This window comes from Aphelocoma coerulescens, chromosome 3 (genome assembly GCF_041296385.1).
Source record: "Aphelocoma coerulescens isolate FSJ_1873_10779 chromosome 3, UR_Acoe_1.0, whole genome shotgun sequence".
Lineage (NCBI taxonomy): Eukaryota > Metazoa > Chordata > Aves > Passeriformes > Corvidae > Aphelocoma > Aphelocoma coerulescens.
The window spans coordinates 98,189,717-98,212,926 of NC_091016.1; the positions used below are offsets into that span (position 1 = coordinate 98,189,717).

The window sequence follows — 23,210 nt, forward strand, 5'->3', positions numbered from 1 at the left end:
GTCAGAATTTCCAAGACTTTGAAATGAAACCTTTGAAATGAGATGTAGAAAACCAAGGAGCTACATTGAGTGACTTTTCAGAATAAACTCCCTTTCGATATTGTGGGACTTTCACTATTCCTTTTGCTTTTGGTTTCTTGACATTTTACTTGAAATTAGATTAACAGGCTTTACGTAGGCAGATAATGCATGCTTCTAAATGTAAAATTAAAATTAAGCGGACAAAACCCCCGACATTGTAGTAATCAAATAGAGACTTTCCTGTCCTTTCTCAGAACAATGGTTATAATGGTATTTACATTAATTAATCACATTGGCTTTTACTTTATTCATGAGCAAAATTATTTTTTAAGTGGAAGCACCATTGCAATTAAACACCAAATATAAAACCTGAGTCTACAACTGAATAAAACATCTGATCTTACAGATCACTGCAATAAACCTGCATGTCACACCTACCACATATTCTGAAATTGTGGCGTCTAACATGAGAGATAGGATTGATCAAGTTTTTTGCATGTTAACATTCTCCTAATATTTCCATTATAAAAACAAAACAAAACAAAAATGTATAGGTGTAGGCCCATTAAGAAAATTCTTACTAGAATCTTAAAATCTGTTCTTTCATAGACATTACATTACATATGTTAACAATAGTTAAAAATGATACTGTAGTCCCTCTCCTAGAGGGAGTTGTTTGTGAAATTTGGATGAGATTTTAGCACTATTCTTTGAAAAAAAAATTCTCTAGATTAATTGTTATCAAACACATGTACATCTCTTGCCTGGATGGTACAAGAGTTTTCTTTGCTTTTTGCTGAATAAGGATTTACCTGTCAGTTAGCAAAATCTATTGACAATGTCGTTATGTCATGGCATCAAACTGGGATGTTCTGCTTTTTCCACTTAAATCTATACAAGATAATTAAGCATATTGGTGATACCATTTTCTTTAGGTCCTTACTTCTCGTATTAGGATGGTCTAGTTCTTCTGTGGTTTCTTGGTTTCTTCACTTGGCCCTTTTGCCTTTCATGTCCCTGGCTTTATATCAACTCTCTGAGTACACCAACCACAATGCCAGAAAGTTACTCTTTCCTGACAATGTATGAAACAGAAGGAGAAGAGAAATTGCCCTTTAAAATGCAGTTGTAGGTTGTTTATGAAGCTGATTAAAAAAGGCTACATAACCAAACTGTAATTCATTCTGAGTTTGTTTCAGAAAAGGAAGAATATCCTGATGAGAAGTGTTGAGGAATCCATTCACTGCCAGTATCTCAGTGAGCAGCTACAGTGGGAGCTGCAGGTTAAGTTCTGGGCAGGGAATTGCCAACCCTTTGCCCAACAAAGGCCTGGGGAGCTGTGGCCCAGCTAGGGGACCGACCTGTAGCCTGGCCAGGGGACTGGACAGTCAGAGACACGGCAGGAGTCTAGGGTTCCAGACCTTGTGCTTAGACTGTGCAGATAAAAGCCCAGGGGGACCTTTGAACTGTGCAGCAATAAAAGTCCAGGGCATCCTTTGTTTGGGGTTCCTCCTTGGAAGCAGCAGCTCAAGCTGGTTTTCTGTTATTTAGCTATTGCCCCAAGATCGGTTCATCTGAGACTCTGCTGTGGGAAAGCTGGGGTCGAGCCAGCTCGGAAGCCTGGTGTGACTGTGTGAGTGTGGCGGTGTAGCTGTGAAGGGGCCTCAGTCCCAGCTCAGGTGTGCAAGTGTGACTGACAGAGGGGCTCCTGGAGGGCTGGACAGTTTCCTTAACAAGAAGCATCAGTAACTTTTTTTTTCCTAGGCAAGATACCAGCCCTCATTACTGAATTTCTTTCTCATCCTTCATGCTTCAATGCTTAAATTTAACAGGAAAAAAAAAGAGCAAACAGAAGCAATGTATAGATTTTCTTAATTTCTGATAATGATCTAAGCACAAATGCATAGTTTAAAAATACTGTCTCAGTATTTTACTAGAGAGTTCCAATTAACAAAAACTCTTGCCTTTTTTCCTGGATTCTTACTGAGTCTGAAAATGTTTGCAAAGAAGTGTGTACAATATCTGAGTAAAAGTGCAAACTTAGCCAGGGGTTCTGCAATGGTGGTACCAATTCCTTGACAGTCAAAGTTCTCATCAGGATAGCTTTCTATTTTACATACTTTCTGTTTTCTAATACAGAGAAAAAAAATATGGTTTAAGAAACAGTAAATGTAATAGAAGGTATATTTATTGAATAATATAAGAAAGGCAGTTAACTATGAAATTAAAGTAAAATACACACATCTTTCAAGTATTTGCAAAGCAAGGGATTTAATGAGAGACTGTTTTTTACTGCCAGGATCCCTAATTTATTTGTCACATTCCTTATAACTTTCCTCTGCTTGATATGATCAAAGCCCAGTCTCCAAATTAGCTAAAGTCTGCCTGATGTTTTATTGTTTATAAGGCATACCAACTGTGATGCCTTGTGGTGTTGATTTAATCTCCTGTCACTTTATTTATCATATATCAAGTATCACAGACCATCAAGTAATAAATTTGCACCTAAAAAGAATACAAGCATTTAGGAGCTCCTATGCAGTGCAACATGCTGGAATATGCCCAGGAAGGAATGAGAATAGAACCTCATCAGTTAAGGCTTATCTGGCTGTGCTTTTTCTCTCATTCACACTTGCGTTTAAAATATGTTTATGATTTGTGGACCAGCTCTGGAAGCAGGGATGGAAACCAATGGTCTGTTCTGGCTGTTCCAATCACAGAACTAGAAAACTGGGTGCCCTCCTCTCTGAGTATTTAGTGTTCTTTTTTACAGATCTAAAGCAGCCATGATAGAGATTATCTGTTATTGTGGAATACTTAGAAGTGGACTAAAAAAAGTGCTAGAGGAAACTAGTATGGCTAAGTATTGTCTAAATGAAGAAAATTAAAGATGATAAATTCTAAAACAAAAATATAAGGCAGGTCAAAAAGGCTTTGGAGAACAACTAGTACAATGTGTCTTATCTATTAACACATTTTTCCTCTGTATTTCAAGAGCAGGATGTCAGTGAGCAAGGCTGATGAATAAAGATTTTTTTAAAAACAGAGAAGCCAGGGATATTACAGAAAAACTGAGATGAGTCTTTACACCTTTTTGTACTTTATTCTGTCTTCACTTACAAGAAACTGAGAAAACATTTAGGTTGATTCCTTCTTTGAATGTGAGTTTTCAAATAATCTTTTTTGGAAAATAAACTGCATGAGTGATAGTTGAATAAACAGAGAAAATGAGCATTAGAAATTTTTTATGTCTTCAATGACAAGTCAGTTTCAGGCAAGACATTAACTGTGGTGACAGAAAAGGTTTTAGGAGACCTCCAGGAAGCTACAAGCCATAAGACTGATGTCCTGCTGTATCAGGTAAAGTAATGGAAATAATATATAAGAATAGAATTGATGAACACACAGCTAAATATTACCTAGCTAGGAACAAGCAACATGTCTGGTTTGGAGATTTTTTTAAGAGAAATTCTACCCAAAAACTTCTTTTAAGATTTGGAAGTGTTAGCTGTTGTGTGAATAATGGATTGATGGAAGCTTTCTAAATTTCCAAAAGGCTGCTGTTGAGTACCATAAACCAGATTTTTAAGGAAAGGGAAGAACTAGAGGGTAGGAAACAGTAAAACAGTAAACGTTTATTGCAGCTGAAGATCGGTAGTGAAACTCTACAAGCCAGTAAGTTCTTTAATGCCTTGAAAATGGAATAATCAGTGGAATGAAAAGCAGTTCACTGAGGAAATCAAGTTAATCTGTTGAAGAACTGTAGAAGAAAGAGTCTTAGGACACTGTGGGATTGTACTATGAAATGGTGTAATGAAGTTGAATATATGTTTGAAACGGTGCACAGGCACAGAAGGAAGATTAAAAGATGCTGACTCTGTTTACAGTGACAGACTAAGGAGCAGTTTTTGGGATTCATGCCTGATATTTGTATAAAGTGTCAGCTCAGTATAGTGTAATCATAAAAAAATCCCAAATCTAGTGTTAGAAATTATTAAGAAAATAAATGGAATATTCTGTAGCATCAAAGATACAGTATAGATGTTTGTATCTTGAATGCTTGAAGTTTCTGTCTTCCCATCTCTGTTTAAAAAGATAGAATACTGACTGATCAGAGAAGAATGAAGTTATTAGTGTGAAAGCCATCAAAGCTGTATCAGAGCTGGGGACTAGCAGGGAGATTCATATGTTTGATCTGTTCTTGCCTTTCTATACTCATTCATTTAAAGTACTTCTGGAGAATGAAAACTCCTGAAATCAAACAATAAGGCAGTTGTCACGTTTCATGAGATAGAACTTGGAGTTTCATCCTCATTGTGACAAAACTGTTGGTTGGTTGTCATAAATCAATGTTAAACAAAAAAATAAGAACAAACCATTTTGGGTTTATCCAAGTGCAATTCAGTAGTTGATTTATTTTACCTTGAAATGCCAACATAGTCTGGCCCTTTAACAGTAACATTAATTGTTTTATAGTTTTGCTTCTACTTTAAAAAAGACTTGTTTGAAAGTCTGTTAATCACTTCCTTTAAGGTCCTTGCAACACTGCTGTGAACAATTGATTATATTATCCTCTCCCCTACCTTTATTTTTTTCCATGAGTATTTCAAAGAAGGCATAAAATCAGTTGAATTCTAGTCCAAGAGATAACCTCTGAAATGGGGATTTTCACATGGAAGGGCATATGGCCTTATTGTTTCACAAGTTGATTTCTACTCTCTCACAGTCCCTGGAGTAGAAGTTTCCAAGAAAGAGGTATTTTTTGCAAGAACTTGGAACAAGTGTTCCAGGAGTCTTGTTCTTAACTGACACAATGATTAAGAAACTGAAAAGTGTGTCATGAAACCTGGGACTTATTTAAACTTCCTTTTCTAAAAATTTGATCTTGTTAGAGAAACAGAGCTTAAAATTTTGGCTTCCTTGTGACAGCAAGAATGCAGTACTTGTCCCAAGTCTTGACAGCTGTTGAGATACTGTACATGTCAAAAAAAGCTGATATTCTCTTTCCCTGCAGAAAATCCTGCAGGTTTGTGTAGTGGAAAAGGAATACAAAGAGTTAACTAAGGCAGGGCTAATGAAACAATTGCACCACATGGAAGTTTTGAATATGTTTGGTCAGTTAAAGTCACAAATGTAATATGCCAACTAAGCTTTTTTAAAAAAAAAATCAGTCTCAGGTTTGAAAGTTACAGTAGCTACGCTGGTTTCATTATTTGTTCTGAAATTGTCCTTGACAGCTGAGGTGAGTAAACTTGGTTATATAAATCATTATGAGCATTTTGAACTCCCTCAGGGTGGTTACAAAACTGTAGATGAAAAGGGCTTATTCAGTCAGACACAAACCTGTTCTTCAAGGTTTCAGGATTTCTACCAAAATCACTTGGAAAATGAGAAGCAAATGTAGCTGTTAAAAACAACCAATAAAGTATCCACACCTAATAAAACAGACTCCAGTGTTTTCCCTCTTCAAGGATTTTTTTGGTCTATTTTGTATTTGAAAAGTTACTTTTTTCCAGTTTGTCTTTTATGTTTATTTCATAATGTGTCTCTGCTTGTCACAGAATCACAGATTCACAGAATCATTAGGGTTGGAAGGGACCTCTGGAGATCATACAGTCCAATCCCTCTGCCAAGGTAGGGTCGCCTGGAGCAGGTGACACAGGAACACATCCAGGTGGGTTTTGAATGTCTCCACAGAGGGAAATTCCATGACTTCTCTGGGAAGCCTGTTCCAGTGCTGTGACACCCTCAATGTAAAGAAGGTCTTACTCGTATTGGGGTGGAACTTCTTGTGTTTTAGTTTATGGCTGTTGTTCCTCATTCTTTCACTGTGCACCACAAAAAGAGTCTGGGACCATCCTCTTGGCACCTGCCTTTGAGATATTTATATGCTTCAGTGAGGTCCTCTCTCAGTCTTCTCTTCTCTAAACTTAGCCACCAGACTGTAGTGCCAACTCTTTAATCTTTCTTTGTAAACTCTTAAAGAGCATTACTCTTTGAAATATTTAGTGTTTTCTGATTTGACAAGGGAGTTCGTTGTGTATTCTGTGTTAGAACAGTTTCATGTCTTTCATAGGACAGGTGGGAAGTATCCTTATAATCTAATCATCAACAGGCAGCAGAAATATATTTTGATACTTTAAGGTTATAAGTGGGCTAAAATTCAACTAATGGCTAATTAGCTGAATGCATGAGCAATTCAATCTGAGACATCTGCAAGGTAATTAGTCTGGTTCACCCCTTATATAGGTGTGAATGTGAAAATGCTCAGAATGTAAATAGTTCTAGGTCCATACAGTAGTAGAGAATGAGTACAAAATCTTTCAAGGGGAGAAGATAGCACTAGTTTGTGATATTGACTTTGTGTATGCTGGGGAAAAGTGTAGTAAACCCTAATCATCACTATGCTATATTTCTGGATATGCCATTAAAGTTTGTTGCCTATCAGAAAGGTAAAAAATAAACTGAATTTGTCTTAAATGTTATGTTACACTGAAATAATACTTCAAGTGAAATCATGGAAATGTGGAATCATTTTGTTTGTTGACCCTTTAAGATCATGGGTAATTTTGCTCAACATAGAAATATTGGTTTAGGCTTTGAAAATACAGCACCTTTATATGGCAGTGAATACCTGCTGTATAGACCTACATTTTAAGACAAAGTTCTTTTATTGCTGGGAATTGTTGAAAGCTTCTTATGATGCTCTGTGTTGCTATGCAATACTGCTTTACTTTGTAGTTGTCATAGCTTTAACGTTTCATAAATGCCCAAATTCTTAGTATTTTTTTTTTCCACAGGGTTGTCTTTTGTTTGTCTTTATTTGTGGAAAAAATATTTATGGGTAAATTAAAACCATGTGGGAAAGCTCACAGTGTCTTAACATAAAACATTAAGGCTCCATAACCCCAGGAAAGCATTCAGCAGTAGCTCTTGTCTTCCTGGATCCAGAAAGTTTTGTTTGTATGTTTGGGTTTTTGAATTATGAAACCATACTTATGAACTTATGAAACCCTACTTCACAGGAAACTGTCTAAAACATAATGCAAAGGTTTGTGATCATTTGTATCCATGCAGCCTTTGCAGGCTTCAACAGGGAGGAGTAGAGGGAAGATGGAAAATACAGAGAGGAAAATCAGGTTTACACAGGAATTTTGATGGAGAAGAGAATAAGAAAGCTAAATTGTGAAACAAAGTGAAAAAACAACACCTGGCTTTTTGGTGGAAGAAAATGAAGGGGCTAAAAGACAGAAGTTGGATAAGGGTTGCAATGGGACCAAGCAGGGGTTGGTAGTGGAGATCTGAGTGGGGAATACTCCTGAGTTGCAACCATCATGGAAAATGGCAGGAGAGCAAAGACTCATGTGAACAGGAAGCAGGAAAGACATGGTAGGATATGCAAGCAGGACCTTTTTGACAGCATATTATTCTTATTCTTATTATATATTTTGGCACCTTTTTTTTTTTTCATATAACTGTCTGTTAAATTTTTCTCTTTGATCATGGGCAGATTAACTTTTACTGAGCAGAATTAATGCTAAAAGCATGGCCTTTTATGGACTTGTAAATTTATGGAGTAATAATATTTATGAGGTTAAACAAGATATTTTTAGCCCCTTCTAGTCCCTTTCTCGGAGTTTTCTTCAAAAATGAAGTCTACTGATAGCTTGGAACAATGAGTATAGTCTTCTCTGCAAATATAAGTGGAGCAATTATTCCATTACATATTTGCTATGGAGAATTTATTAATATGCCAGTTGTTTTGCCAGGAGTGAGAGTAAGTGGTGTTCTACTGGTATAAAATAGAAGGTGATCAAGAGGCTGAGAATAAGGAGAGTACCCGTGTAAGAGAGAAGGTAGACTGTGCTCTTTTTTTCTATGCTGGAGAAAAGAAATTTTTATATGTCATGAGGCAAAATTAAGATACCAAAAACCTAGAGGTGCTTTTGCTATTGCTGACGTAGGACTTTGTCCATCATTTTTCCAGCCATAATACTACTTATATAAGTAGATAACAGACTACTTGAAAGCATAGTTGTATAATGCTTGGGTTTATAAATCAGAGTCTCTCTGAAAATAAGTTAATTATGACAATGAATTTTCACATTCTCTAAGTCTTATTTATTTTAAAACTTAGACGCTGGGTTTGACAACAAAAATGTCTGTGTAGTCTGTACTGAGTCCCTTCAAAAGAAAAAGTCACTATCACTGCTGAAATACACCTTTGCTCCTGCTCCCTGCTCTTCCCAGATATTTCTCAGTCCTTGCTGTTGTCACAAACACTTTCCTGGTAGTAAATCTTGGTATGTTTATCCCAGTGGGGTAGGTTTGCTTTGAAGGAAGGACCATGCTCCTCCCCTTCCTTGTGTTTTTCTGCTCACTAGTAGTGCAGTAGAAGGGCAAAAGCTAATGGGTATTTCCTCATTGCTGCTGGAAGTCATCCCTCCAAGGATAAACTATGAACAAAGAAGATAAAGCCTCTGTCACCACTAAGTTAATCTCTGCATTAAAGAGCCTGTCTTTGAGCACAGTAAACTTTGGTTAAACTCTTTTGAAGGTGGAGAGGGAAGGGAGACAAAGTGAATGTCAGGGAAAGAGGATAAATGTTCACTGACTTAAATGGAAAAATCTATTCATGTAAGCAATCCCTGTGGAAAATACTCCAAAATATAGAAATTTAAGTATTCTTGGGATCTTGCAGAGTGAAAAGTATGAGAAATTAGATAGTGTTTTGACTTACAAGAAGTTATGAGTATAACTCATAAAATATAGTTTCTGAAGAGGATGTCTTCAGTGGTATTTCTGAAGTCAAGGAGAAGTATTAAGTGCTTTATCAACCCACAAACTTATTAAATAGATCGAATGAATGAGTGGGTTTTGGGGGCAGATACAGTGGAGGCAAAGTGGCAGAGAAAAGAAAGGTAGTCTGGGCTTTTTAGACCTCCCCCCTTCCTCACTTCTTTACTCAGTGTTTCTATCCCTTGTCTCTCTGTCTCTCTCTGAATCTATTTGTCTTCTGCTACAACTGTCTGACCAAAAGTGAATCAATTTATTCACAGTATAATGTATCTTAAAATCCCATAGTTTCTAATTCTGACGAACCAGTACTCCTGTTGCAAATAAATAAGTGGTCCTCCTTCAAGAGTCAGCTGAATTGGCTTTCATTTTGAAGTACATTTTAGCATCAGGATGTGAATGCCATTCTTTTCTTTGTGCAACAATGCTTCAAAGTGTAACTGTTTGTAAAGTGCCATACAAAATGAAGATTGAAATGTTATTGTCAACAACTTTAAAAAAATTCAACAAAAACCCAAAAAACCCTACACAAAGTTAATTTCAGAGCTATGAAATATTGATATCTATCTTGTAACCTTGAGATCAAGCAGAAAACACCTTCATATTTTATTTCTTTAATATCCATTGGCTTTATGGAAAGTCAGTAGATATAATCTGACCAAAGAATATTTGTACAGATATTCAGATTCTGTTTGTATGTTTGTATATAAAGGATAAACTGTCATTTGTCCAAACATCTAAACAGTGAAAAAATCCACTCATATGCATGCTGTTTGAAAAAAAGCATGGTGATTGCACCTGAATAGGGCTTTTAATAATTGTTAGTTTTAAATAATATTTTGAGAGTGCTTCTTCTGTAATGTTAAAGTATGTGTAATGTAAAAGTTTAACAGAGACAGCAGGATTGCATGAAAGTGTTCAGCCAACTGGTTGCCAATACCTACTTTACACTGACCAGTGAGTTGAAGTTTAGGTTTTTTCATTTTACATTTCAATTGCTTACATATTTCCAGAGAGATTTAGTTATTCACATTTCAAAATCACTGGCTGAAATGAGAAAGAATTAAGATTATGTCAATCTTAGGTGACAGTAAATTATATTGCTTGGCAAACAGAGTAAAATTCCATAAAAAGAACATGAAGTTGCAAGGGTTTTTTTGTTGTTTGCAATTTTTTAACTTGACCTAATTTCCAGGTAGCATGTACCTTTTAATAGAAAACAAAGAACACAGAAAACCTTTTAATATATACTGGATTAATTTTTACCTTATTTTTTTATAAGGGTAGATGGAAACAAACCTCCCTTCTTATAGCCCAAACATCACATTCTGTGAATGCTGTCATTTCTTGTTTACTTAAAGCAGAAATTATGATTGCAAGCAGTACCTTTGTTTTTCCCCTTTCACAACAGAAGAATGAATTAGAAAAGGAATACTCAAGCAACTCTAGTTCTTACTATTCTTTCAATCGATATGAGATGATATTCATCACTCTAGTAGATCTCAGCATCTTTAGAATCTAAACAGAGCTCAAATAATATGTGATAACTTATGGCATCTGATGTGAGAAGGATTTTCAAACCTACATAAATTTGCTAGTATGCCTATGTAAGAATACTTCGTAGATCCAAAATTCTGAAACATAAGCTGTTCTGTAATTTAGTTATTGCTTTTAAAAAAGGAGGGGGATGGGGGGGAGGGGAGGGGTGAAAGTACTTATTTCCAGTATTAGCAAAGAAATACAAGTAGAAATGTATTTAGGAGAACTTTTCAAACTTCTTAAAATCAGCTCCATATAATACATGCAGCAACTCTGTAAATCCGAGTGATAGATTGCAGTTCATCTCTCTTTTTCTCAGAGTACATGCTACCATATTTTTAAAAATATCTTTTAAAGCTTAACATATTAGAGAATAGCCGTGCTACTGCTTAGACCCAGGAAGAAGGGAGGGATGTTTGAGGAATCTGTGGCTTTGATTACTTCTGGAAAGTTAGATGTGGTTCCATGTAGGCAGAGGCCATAATGCCTCTGCCATAATTGTCCTGATGTTTTGTTGTTGTAACTACTAGACTCTGCCTAGCAGGCTGCTGCTCCCTGAGAGCTCAGTGAGGGTTTCCTAGGGCCGTGTGATCAGTCACATCCCGGAGTCCATTTCGGACAGCCCCACGATCTGGCTCCAGCAGCCAGCAGCGTTACAATGCAGTGAATGGTAAAGAAGGTAGAGAAGGGTCTCTCATGAGGGATTGAGATGACTTTAATCACATCTTGTCCCCACACTATTCAGAGGTGGAGAGATGGCCTGGTCTGAGTGTGGGATGGTTTTGTCAGGGGCCCAGGGATGGTCCCTGGGTGGGGTTTGGGTACAGAACAAATGGGGAGAAACTGAGGCAGTGGCCAGGGCTAGGGAGGGAACAAGGGGAACATGTGAAATAGGAAAAGCAATGGATTAACAGATCCCCACATTTTGGAGAAATCAGCTACCTTCTACTTTCTACAACAGAAAAGAACATTCCTACAGAAATATGTGTCACAGTGATGCTGAACAATATCTGAGAAACTGCAATTGCAGTAGCCCAATCAACAATTTTCTTGTTGCAAATATACACAGTAGAAACCAAATCAATGTATACAAATTGTTAAAATTTTTAATGTGCCTCCTGTGGCAGAGGCAACCATTATTCTGACTGCAAGTAGAGCATATTTATTCAGGGTTTAACTAGTCAACTAAAGAGGTACCCTTCTCAGAGGATAAGCCGTCTAAGCATCTGTGGGATATTATGCAGAAGACTGGCATAAGCTTTATTAAAACAGGCTGCTAAGCTCTGCTGATTTTGTAAGTGAGGTGATAGTATTACATGTAGTCAGAGTGAAAAACATGGTTTTAACACGTGTTGTTACAGCTTAAAAGACAGAATAATTTTGTGTAGTAAATAGTGTGGTCAGTCTGTTTAATATTTGAGTTCTGGGAGGTTTTGTATGTCCAGGAAGCTTTCAGAAGAAGTTAGAATTACAGAAATCATAGAATTATAGAATATGCTGAGATGGAAGGGACCCATCAGGATCATCAAGTTCAGCTCCTGGCCCTGTGCAGGCCACCCCAAGAGTCATACCATGTGCCTGAGAGCATTGTACAAATACTTCTTTGAGCTCTGTCAGGCTTGGTGCTGTGACCACTTTCCTGGGAAGCCTGTTCCAGTGCCCAACCACCCTCTGGGTGATATCCAACCTAAACCTCCCATGACTCAGGTCCCTGCTGTTTCCTTGAGTCCTGTCACTGATCATGAGAGTGAAGAGACAGTACCTGCCCCTCTGCTTCTGCTCATGAAGATGTTGAAGAGCACAATGAGGTCTCCCCTCAGTCTCCTCTTCTCTAGGCCGAGCAAACCAAGTGACCTTCTTCTTTGAAAAAGGGATAAAATTGTGAGAAGTAAATTCATAACCATACAAGTAATGCAAAATTAAGACTTGAACATGAGGAGTTTTTGCTATAAACACTGAAATTACAGGGAAAGGTGGGGCTGTGTAAATTGAGCTGTATGCGTGTGTCCTGGGTTGAGGTGTATTCTATTACCATCCTCATGAGCTGTTGAAATCAGGTGGGGCAGTGTTTCCTTGCCTCCTCCCTCCAGACTATCTTTCTGTTAATGGCCCATCATTGTCCTGCTGCATGACTCAGAGATAACACCCTCCAGACTATCTTCTGTTAACGAGCCTAATCAACACTTGGCCTCATGACTCATTACCCTATTGTGAGATGCTCCACCCAGAGGGAGGAACCAAGTATCCCATCGTGGATATAATCTGGGACTCTGAACACCAGAGACAACCTTCCCACTGGATTTCCAGAGGGCAGGAGCTACACAGCCACCACTGGACTGTCTGAGGAAGAGCACACCCCTTCTACTACAGGATTGCCACTTCAGAGGACTGCTACCACCACCCTGCCTAACAGGGACTCAGGTTGTATCTTGACTGTCAGTGTTTTCTTTTACTTTCTTTTCCTTTTCTTTAATTTCCATTAAATTGTTATTCTGACTTAGTGCCTCCCACCGGTTTGTTTTCAAACTAGCACAGCGTGTCACAGAGAGGTAGCTAGATTAGTCAGGAAGGAGTTAGAATACAAGAACCCAAAAGAAGCACAAACTTAGGAAGAAGTATTGCTGCCAGTGGACTTAATGTGCTGGTGTGTGTGAAGTAGAAACAGTGGAATTAAATTATTGTTAGAGCCTGTAGCAGGAAAAGAGACTGGCAGACTGGGCTGCAGCTTTGCTGAGAAGAACCTGGGTGTCTGCAAGCTGTGTGTGAGCCAGCAGTGTGCCACAGGTGTGGTGGTGGTGTTGTGTTTCCCTTGTTCTTGGGCTGTCATTCTCATCTCCATCTTCCTGCAAATTCTGATAGTGTCATTATGATGGGTTCTTTTGGGAAGAAAATTCCAATGGCATTCTTACCACTTCATTTTTCCCCTTTTTTCAAGCTAGCAGGTGTATCTTTTGTTTTGCATTACAGAACCCAATAAAATGCACATACACAGTTTAACCAGTTAGTGTGCAGCACCTGTCCATGATCAAAGCATGTTCTAGGCAATGCTAGCAGCATCATAAGCATGAACAACCTATAAGGAGTGTGAGCAGTTCCTGATGAAAACTGCATGGCTATTGTGGTAAAGCTTATGCACCAGAAAGGATGCCCAAGGAGTGCTGCTCATCTGAGCATGTGCTAAGTCTACACACTTGGAGGTAAAATTTTCTGATATGTACATAATGTACTGGTCTTTGTCCATTACTGTGCAGATTGCAAGTATTTCTTCAGTGTTTTTTTTTTCTCCCCTCACCCTTTGGAATTGTGGCTTCTCAGTGCAGTGGTGGTTATATGACAGCATTGCTTCATCTTAAAGAGTGCACAGGTTCTATTTCAAGAAAATTACTGGAATAAAAGTGGAATATTGCTTGCAAAGACTAGTAACTGCAGCTTCTTAATTGCACAAGTGAGAAAAACTGATTTATTTGTTAATTTTTGCTCTGTACCACTTTTCAAGGCACTTCATAATCTTTAAATTTCAAGTGCATTTGAAAAAAAGAAAATGAATATACTTCTTTATGGGCTCAGGGCAATTACTAAGCACTGCTCAGTCACTTAGATTCAACAAAGAACATAAAGTTCCTCGTCTCCCCAAAGACAATTTTTAACATCTACCATAACAAGTCCTATCCGAGGAGAATAGAAAAGTATAGATTGATTGGAAAAATTAAAAAATGTGGAAATGAAAATAAACTAGTGTATTTCCTGCTAGTTTGTCTTGATCATCAAATATAGACTTAAAATATTGCCCCTGCTTTTTCTGTTGGGAAATGGTGAATGCCTTGTTACCATTTCTCATGTCACCCATAGCTTTCTAGACCTTTGTCCTACTATTTTTCCATTCTTCCTACTCCATTTAGTAAGGTGTTCATCCTTGTATGTTTTCCCAGTTCTACACTGCCAATCTATGAGATGTTGGACCAGACTGAGTATTCATAGCACTGGTACCAGTATGTGAGCCTAATGAGACCTTTCTGCTTCCTTGTCTTGTTGTTCTGTAAGTCAATATTGCAAAAGCCTTCTGCATTATTTTCAGTTCACTTGGTGTTATAAGCATCAGCTCAGAAACTTTAGCAATTGATAATACAGAAGGAGTAGATGTAGCTCTGTGGTTTGAGGGAGTTATTTTAGCTTTTACCAGGAAGGCTGAAAAGTCATAGTGGGCATCTGATCTTAAAAACAGAATAAAGTGAAAGAATATGGTTATTTTTTGTCGCTGTGACTTTGAGTGCACTGTATAAATTACCATTCACTGTAGGAATAAGTTTAGTAACTGTTTTATGCCAGGTATCTCACTTTGTCTTGGGGTGACCTTATGATGTGTATCCCATATCGCTGCCTATGCCTAGAAATTAATTACTGTGCCTTTCTATGCCTCTAAACTGAGCCTGAGAGGGGGAAGAAAAAAAACTGAGCAAAACTTTTTCAAAGCAGTTTGCAGCTTGTTCAAGGTCACACACAGACAGCAATTTGTTTCCCAGCTGTGGCAGGGGAGGGAGGAAGCACCTGGCTTGCTGCTCCCAGGACAGTTTTTTGGGCCAGTGGTTCAGCTGCTTTTTCTCCAGAGAAGGACTGAGAGTTGAATTTTTCCTTCCCTGGAATTTCAGATTTTCTCCCTTTTCTACTGGACTGCTTCAACATCAGAGCACATCGGGAGGACTTTCCACTGGGCACATCGTTTATGATCAGATTTCTCCTTAACCATAGTTCCTATTATAAATCTAGGTAAATTGTATGTGTGTACATGTGTAGACAAATGATTTTTTTTCTTGCCTCCAGAAGGATAGAATACAATACACAAAGTAGGCTTTTTGCAATTTATCAACCACTCTTTGTCAGTCTCAGGTTCTTCTCAGTCAAGACTCCTGATCCTTTACTCTCGTGATCAGAACATTTTTTTCAGTCACTCTCTTCAACATCTCCAGGTCTTCATTAGAGGCAGGAGAGACATGAGATTCTTTATTTTGAGAAAAAAATGTCCCAGGAAAAGTGGGATTTAAATCTAAGCTCTGAGAATACAAAAAAATGGCAGAATCAGTATTGATGCAGGTATTTCCACATACAGTTGTAATTAAAAGCAGCCTCTAAATAGGATGAGAAATTTCAATTAAGGCAACTGACATCTTGCGCTGAAAAACAAAACTAGAGAGAATGTTTGTGCCTCCTTCCCCTCTTCCACATCCACACAAATGAAAGTTCCAAGAAAAAAGGTTCAAACCAGAACACAAGTGAAGCTGTGGAAGGCAATGATAGGATTTCTAGCTTCTTTGAAAAAGAGAGAAATACAGCTAGTGTTGAACAATGTCTAGCCACTGGAAGATAGGAACATGCTAAATCACAGCCCTGTTGTGTTTTATATGAGTATGTCCTCCAGTCATGAATCAGATGTCTGCTCATCCCTAGAAGTGTTTCATTGTAGACTTTTTTCAAAATGGTCCACTTTTCAGTATTGCTCTTTTTCAAACTGATGAAAAACTTATATTAGGTTTCTTTTTGTACCAGAGTTGGCACTGAGCATTTTGCAGTATGTGGCTAGTCCTCATCACACTGCAGAAAAGTAATGATTCCAGCATTCCTCTTCATCTACTCTCTTGGGTACAGTCAGTTTTGTGTTCACGGCATAGCACACATCAGTAAGATTTGAGTCTTCGCAAAAGTTGGCTACTCTCTTTCTAGTTCTGGGTGATAACTTCAAGCTTCTGAAGTTATTCTCAGTTCACAAAGATTGAAATCTGCTTTCATAAACTCTGAGCAATATATGAAAAGTGGGTAGCAGCTACAGTACTTCTAGCACTGCAGTTCTTAAAAAGAACAAAATAACTACCAAGTACATTGAGGAAGACCTTGACCCCTTTCTTCAGGAAGGAATCTGACAGATAGAGTCGACCTTCAGCAGCAGTAAATCAAAAGTACCTGTACATTCTGGTTATCCTACCAATTACAGTACATCAATTTTCAGAACGTGTTTTGATGCCTGACCTCTCATGAGCTTTGTGGAATGAACTTCAGTGCAAACATGGACCTTTGTTCAAGGGCTAGATCCAGTAAAGCATTTAATACCAGTAAAACAGCACCATCACTGCATAAAAAATTAGAATATCAATCTATTTAATATGCGAGAAGCACGTGGGGGAAAATTTTATAAGTGTGATGAGGCAGAAGACAATTATGATCAGAGAGAAATTGAAAGAAAAGAACAAAAGTCTGACGTTTCATTAGAAGGGGGAAACGGAAAGCAAAGTTTGATCAATAGAAATGTTTTTAAAAGATGTGTTGGTAAAAGAGGGGCAGTCAATCACAGTAAAAGGTAAAGATAGAGCTATCAGCAGTGTACATAACTTACAGTTTTGGTGATGCGTGGCTTACAGACAGCTTTATACCCTCTTGTGACAATAAAATGTTTCCCTCTTTGTTTTAGGAGAGGAAAGCACTCTCAGAATGTGGTGGTTATTAATAAATGTGTTGGCCATTACTTTTTAGACTTCCTAATGCACACTGTAGTTTAAAAAAAAAAAAAAAAACAAACCCATATGCACCATTCTTAAGCTCTCTATAATGGCTTCTGTCATTAGGAAATTCTGAAAATATAGTGACCTACCTACTGGAGGTTTTCTGTTCAAGTGATATGACCCCAATGGCTGGTTACATGAGAAATGTCACCATGTTCACAATCTGTCATTGCTGGTTCCTTCAGTTTCCTGGTCTCTGAATGGCAGTAGCTTCTCTATTCTACCACAGCTGCAAAATCTTTCCAGGCAGCTGCAACCAGCAACCTAAGAGCTCTATCAGACTTTTCTTGAACAATTCCTGTTAAACCGTTTATCAGTCATATTCTTGGGATGGGGGATATGTAATGGAACAAAACTGGATCTACACAAAAGACATGTAAAGTTGCCACAGAAACTGGTGTTTCCAATTTGAATTTGCAGGAAGGGCAAAGAAAGCATGCTCCAATGTAGCATGAATAAAAAAGTTATAAATATCGTTTCGAATGAGAGTGTTCACTTTAAGTGAGATGGCTGGCAAACTGGGATTTCTTCAAATAAGTTGTCCTAGTAAAAGCCTCGTCAGCACAGCCATATACAGCTAGGTGCTGCTGTGCTCTCACAGGCCCTTACACTTCTCTTGTGTTTAATTCTAAAATTTGAGAACATATTAAGTAGGGAGTAGGTAAAAGTAGTTCTTCAGCATCTGATCACCGCAGGTTGTGTTGAAGGGCTTTAAAACCAGAACCTTTTCTGTCAGTTACTCCAAATTCTATTTTGAATTTGTTTTGCTAAGAACTACTTTTTTCTACAGATTAAAACAATTATATTTTAATCTGTTAGAAATACATCAGTTAAGGTTAAAATGCTGAATGCAAAAATGCATCACAGTGATTTTCCAGTGTTCAGTCTCAGGTCACTGCTTCGTTATTTAGACAAAATGAGACAGGAGATGAATTTTGCACTGATCCTCTTTGGTGCCAACTATGATTCTTCTACTAATTGACTTGGGGCATTTGTAAAGCATTTACCTGCAAAGATAATTGGGGTTCTGTGCCAGGGACCAGAAAGGTAAACATTAAACAGTTCCATGTCAAATGGGTAGTTGATTATATCTTTCTGTGAATCTGGTCCTTTGAAAGAACCCAGAAGATTAGTAAAAGTACTCTAAGCAACAAAATAATTTCTAAGAAATGCTTCTGTACAACTCTGAGAAGCTTGTCAGGCTATATGAAATGTGTATCTTGATGCATAATAGAAACTAATCATAAACATAAAGTCTTAAATAGGATAGTAACTGTCACAGAATCTTCTTCAGTCATCAGCAGCTACCCATGTTTGGAAAGGGACTAGAGAAAATCTTCTACAGACTAAAACTAAACGTATTAGCCCCCAGAGGTTTATATGTATAGATATATGACAAGAAACTCCAGTGAAATCACTATAGTCTGATGAAACAGAAAATTGTGCCAGTTTGGATCCTTTTGTACTGTTCTGGCAAAAAGTACTCAATTCTCTGTAAAACAGAATGGCTTCCTCTGCCTCTTACTGAATAATAAAATTCTGTCCTTATCAAAGTGACACCAAAATTTCGAGCATTTTAAGGTTTGATAATTCATTGTACTGAGGTTGTAATATCTTGTATCCTCTTCTCTTGCCCTTGCTTTAGTGTGCTGTTACCTGAGTCACTCTAGAGAGATTTAATAGTCTACAGCTGTGGACATGGTACTAAGATCTCTGCTAATTTTAACATTTCTAACTTGTTTTTGAATAATTTGAAGTTTCATTATAAGGGACACTGAATCCAAGGCAGTGTCCCAAATCTGGCAGGATTGCTTAAAACTAAGCTTACACGGAAATAGGTAGATTTTTTCTTTCAACCTGGGATGCATTTCTGAATATTAAAATTTTCTGTTTCATGTGTTATCTTTCTGAGATTCATTCACACAGAGAGAAATTCTCTCTTAAGATGATTATAAAAATTATTTTGGGAAAATCCAAATACAGAGTGCGTTTGCAGAAGAAAGCAAGCAGAGTGAATGAGCTGTACATTAAGTGAAATGACAAAATCCTTATCAAAACTCTTACAAAAGGAAAAGAGGAAAAGATATATACTCTTATACTTTGCTGAAGCTCATAGTAATGTTACTCCATAAACACACAAGAAAAGAAGACTTTCATGAACCAGAATAAATCAGACTGAAAGACTGGGCTGTCACAAGATGAAAGAAAACTCTGTGCATGTATTGGAAGCCTTTACATACCTCTTCTCACACCTTAAGCCTAAAAGAATTTCAGTTCAACATATAGAAACATCCAAGGAAGGCCTTCATATTTAATCTGGCTCATTTTTTAAAACTTCTATTCCATTTTCTCTGTAAGAAGTGTCTTTTGGCAATCCTTATCCACCTGTGCCTTCATCTTGCATGCAAGTTTACTTAACTGTGTGGAAATCCTTAAAAATAAGGTTTTGTCATTTCCTAGAAATTGTTCCACACCATCATGGTGTTGTATCTGCAAAGGCTGTGTTTTACTGGTTTGAGACCTGTATGGGATGGGTCAATCCTCCAGTGACCAAAGGTAACCAACAAAAAAGAACTGGCTGACATCAGGAAAGGTGAAGAGACAATGCCTGATCCCCAAAACTAGAAAATAATTATATGAAAAACAGTTTTGATTTTGCTGTGTCTTGACTTAACAGAAGTTTGGTGCTCATTGTAGGCCTTATTGGTGATATTGTCAGTGATATTCTGTATTGTCAAATATAGAATAATAAAAATTTTAGTGACAAAATTAATTGAAAAGATGCAATTTAGTCTTATATATATTATCCTTTCTATGGTCATGCTAGAGATCAAAATTCTGGTGGATTTCAGTGCCACTCAATGCTGCATGATCTGATTTGAGACTCAACAGTTGCAAATTTCCAGCTACATCTGGTTCTTGCCAGAAGAGGTTAGGCAGGCCTCACCACCAACCTTCAAAGGTAGTTAAGGCATTTCAGAAGCCACACTGGCCCAAAACAAAAGCAACTCTGAGCTTGAGTTCAGGTCATGTGGCCTGCTCATGAAGTGCATATCATCCTTCAGTCACAAAATTCACCTTTTTCTCTGCATATTTTTTCCATGTAATCTCAATTCCTGAATCTTCATCTAAGTGTTTTTTGTTAAAAGATTTATGTGTGATAGAAAAGCACGTTTCCCAAATAGAAGCAGAAATCCTTAATTATTTCATGGATTTTTATACAGTTATTTTACAATACATCCATTATGGTACATATTGTAGAAGCTATTTCACTTCAAAAGACAAAGTGGAAAACAAAATACTCTATTTTTTTCAGAAAAGTTGAAAATTAAAAAGTACCAGAGCTCTTGAGATTAATGATCCTTTATGGCATTGCTCCATGAGAAAGGCATCAAATAATTACCAATGAAATCTAAAAATAAAGTAAATTTGATATAACAGAAATCAAGAAGATATAAAAATTATGACCTTGAAGTTTTTAGAATTAGTAATTTATTAAATAGCCATTTTGCAGCATGCTAATAAATTTTCTATATTCGGAGTACATTTTTACTTCCTTTTGAAATACTTCCTGTTGTTATTAAATCATTGCTGCTATTCAAACCTCTCCAGGATCTTGGTATTCTTAAATGTTCTGCTAGTTTACTTATAGTATTATCTCCTTCAACTCCACTTTTGGTTTGTTGAGGTTTGTTTTATTTTATTTTGTTTTGTTTTCTTTTTCAGTTGATTTGCTTGCAATAGTTTACTCTTCTCTGTTTTAAATTTGGAGAGGTCCATAAAGTCTATAGATATATTTATGCTCAAGGTCTGTCTTGTGGTTATTTTGTTCAACCTGGAAATTTAGATGTATCCATTAACTTTATCCATGTACTAATACAATTTGAGAAAGATAAATACATAGATATATAAACAGTTTCTTAGTTTGGACAGAATAAGGAAAGTTGTACTGAGAAACAGTGATTTCACTTGATTGTACAGTTTTACTTCTATAACCAAAACAATAAGTTAGTAAAATCATCAAAGTAGTCTTTGGACTTAATATGGAATTTCTGAATTTTAGAATAGTACTGTCAATCAAGTCCCTAAAAACTCCTATTGGTAAGTAAACATTGGAAAATATAATTCACAGGCTAACATTGATTAATCTTTTCCGTTTTTTAAAGTTTTAATTCTCATTGAGAGTTCATTGAAAATTTCTTAACAGAAAACTGTCCTGAGACAGAGACAACAAAACCAATATACTGATTCCTTTTTAAATGCACCCAGAGATAGCAGAAAGATCTCTTAAAGGATGCATAGCAATTTCTGCCACAGGATTCCAAGGTAGAGAACAAATGCTTCTGAATTACCTAATTACTTGCCCTAGAAAGTTTGTCTCTGACACTCTGCCGTTGTGTTATTAATCTTTTCAACTCACTTCCTTTTTGTTCCGGACATACATTATTTTTCTTACTTGTTTTCTTATCTTCTTACTTTTTTTTTCCTGTCACTGTTCTCATTTTCTTTTTATATTAATGGAGAGAAATTTTATCTACAGTTCTTAGGCAGCAGTCTTTCATTTTTGCACACCTCATTCTTTTATCTTAATTAGCTTTGGTTTAGTTTTTTGGTTGTTTACCAAGTCTTCCTTCATGTTCATCTCTATCTACAGGTACATGAAGTCATAAAATGGCATTAAGAACTGCTTTTGTTTGTTCAGTCCTCTTTTTTGAGACTAGGCTTATTCTGTTATCATTAAAACATGCTGATGATTAAAAAACCTCACCTATTGTAACCCCCTGTGTGAATACCTGTATGTACCTTACCGCTCTCATTTGGAAGACTGCCTGCCACAGATAAGTAACAATATTTTTGAGCAATCCTTGCCCGGTACTTGGGACAAAGGACAAACAAGAGAAAGAAAATACAAAGCCCTTCTTTTCCCTCAATATATAGTTCAGACCTGAAATGACTATAACTAAAAAAAGTCATTGAACTCACTTTTATGTTTACTTGTTTATATGCTCCCATGTACATTACTGGCACACTTTTAATGAATTGGTGTCTGATGTTTTATAATCAACACTATTTTGTATACAGTCATCAGAACTCCATTTTATTTGCAGTGTACTTTATCAAACTGATTTCTCATCAAATTGCATCCTCAAATTCTACCATACGGAAGATAATAGAATTGTAAAGATGTAATTTAAAGTCTATTTTGGGAATAGTCAGCTTCCACAGAAGTTGCCCAAGGAAATGCTTGACCTGCAGAAACTTTATTACTAGTGATTTTGTTCTTTTTCTTGATTAGGTATCAAGTTGACTTTCAGATCCTGATCTCTTTCCACCAAGGAAATAATTTTCTTACAAACTTTTGAACAGTCATGCACCACCAGGCACAAAATTTACAGGATAATTTAGCCATCTGTTTTTGAAGTATACCTACCCTGTCTCCTTTTTTTTTTTTTTTAATCAACCTTAATAAAATGGCAAGTACAACTTGTATGAGTCTTCAGGCAAGACTAGAATAATAATTTACACTATGAAATAAGAAAAACAAAACTAAGTGCAGCCAGTGTTTTTCACCATCCTGCAATGCTTTTTTTCTTTTTGCTGGTAAAAACACTCAAAAATACGAAGTGAAGTAGATATGGGTGGAACTGGTGTGCTGCTTTGCCATCACCTCATACTAGTATGTAGCAAGGATACTTGCTCAGCTCAGAATTTTAAAGAGGCAGTTTTGTAAATGCATAACAAAGTGATACATTCTTCTAAATGGCAATGCTTTGAGCTAATGATTTAACTCTAATAATAATAATAATAATAATATGTTGTTGTAGATTTTGTGAAAATCTTGAACTTACACTGTTCTGGTGTCTTTATTTCTTCTCATATTACATCTAAGTCCATCCGTTATAATGGGTTAAGGTGCTCTTTCAGCCAAATAGTTAATGTAATGCCATAGGGCTCAAGTCCACTTACAGGTCTCAGATGACCACAAACTACTGCAGGAGAACTTGCATATGTGGTATAAAATTTCCACGAAGTTCTAAATAGCTTTAAATATTTCATCTCTGCATTTTATGTACAGCGGACTGGGTTTTGAGGATGAGCACAGAACTGGGATAGAAGCAACCAACAACCCATTACTCCAGTCAATCCCCTCAGTGACTCAGGCCAGAGCTGTTCTAAGGGCCTGAAGTGCCTGCTGGGGTGACAGGTATTGCAAAGCTTTTTTGGGTTTAATGTTGCCAATGGACTGAGAAAAGGGGGAGAAAGCCAAAGGAGATTTGGGTTTTCCCACTAACTGCTTTCTGGATC

At 36.9% G+C, this 23,210-nt stretch overlaps 1 protein-coding gene across 1 annotated transcript in view; it reads left to right on the forward strand.

Moving 5' to 3' along the window:
* EYS (eyes shut homolog) overlaps nucleotides 1-23,210 on the forward strand; it is a 750,542-nt gene that overhangs the window by 416,684 nt on the left and 310,648 nt on the right. The gene's annotated exons all lie outside the window — the stretch shown is intronic.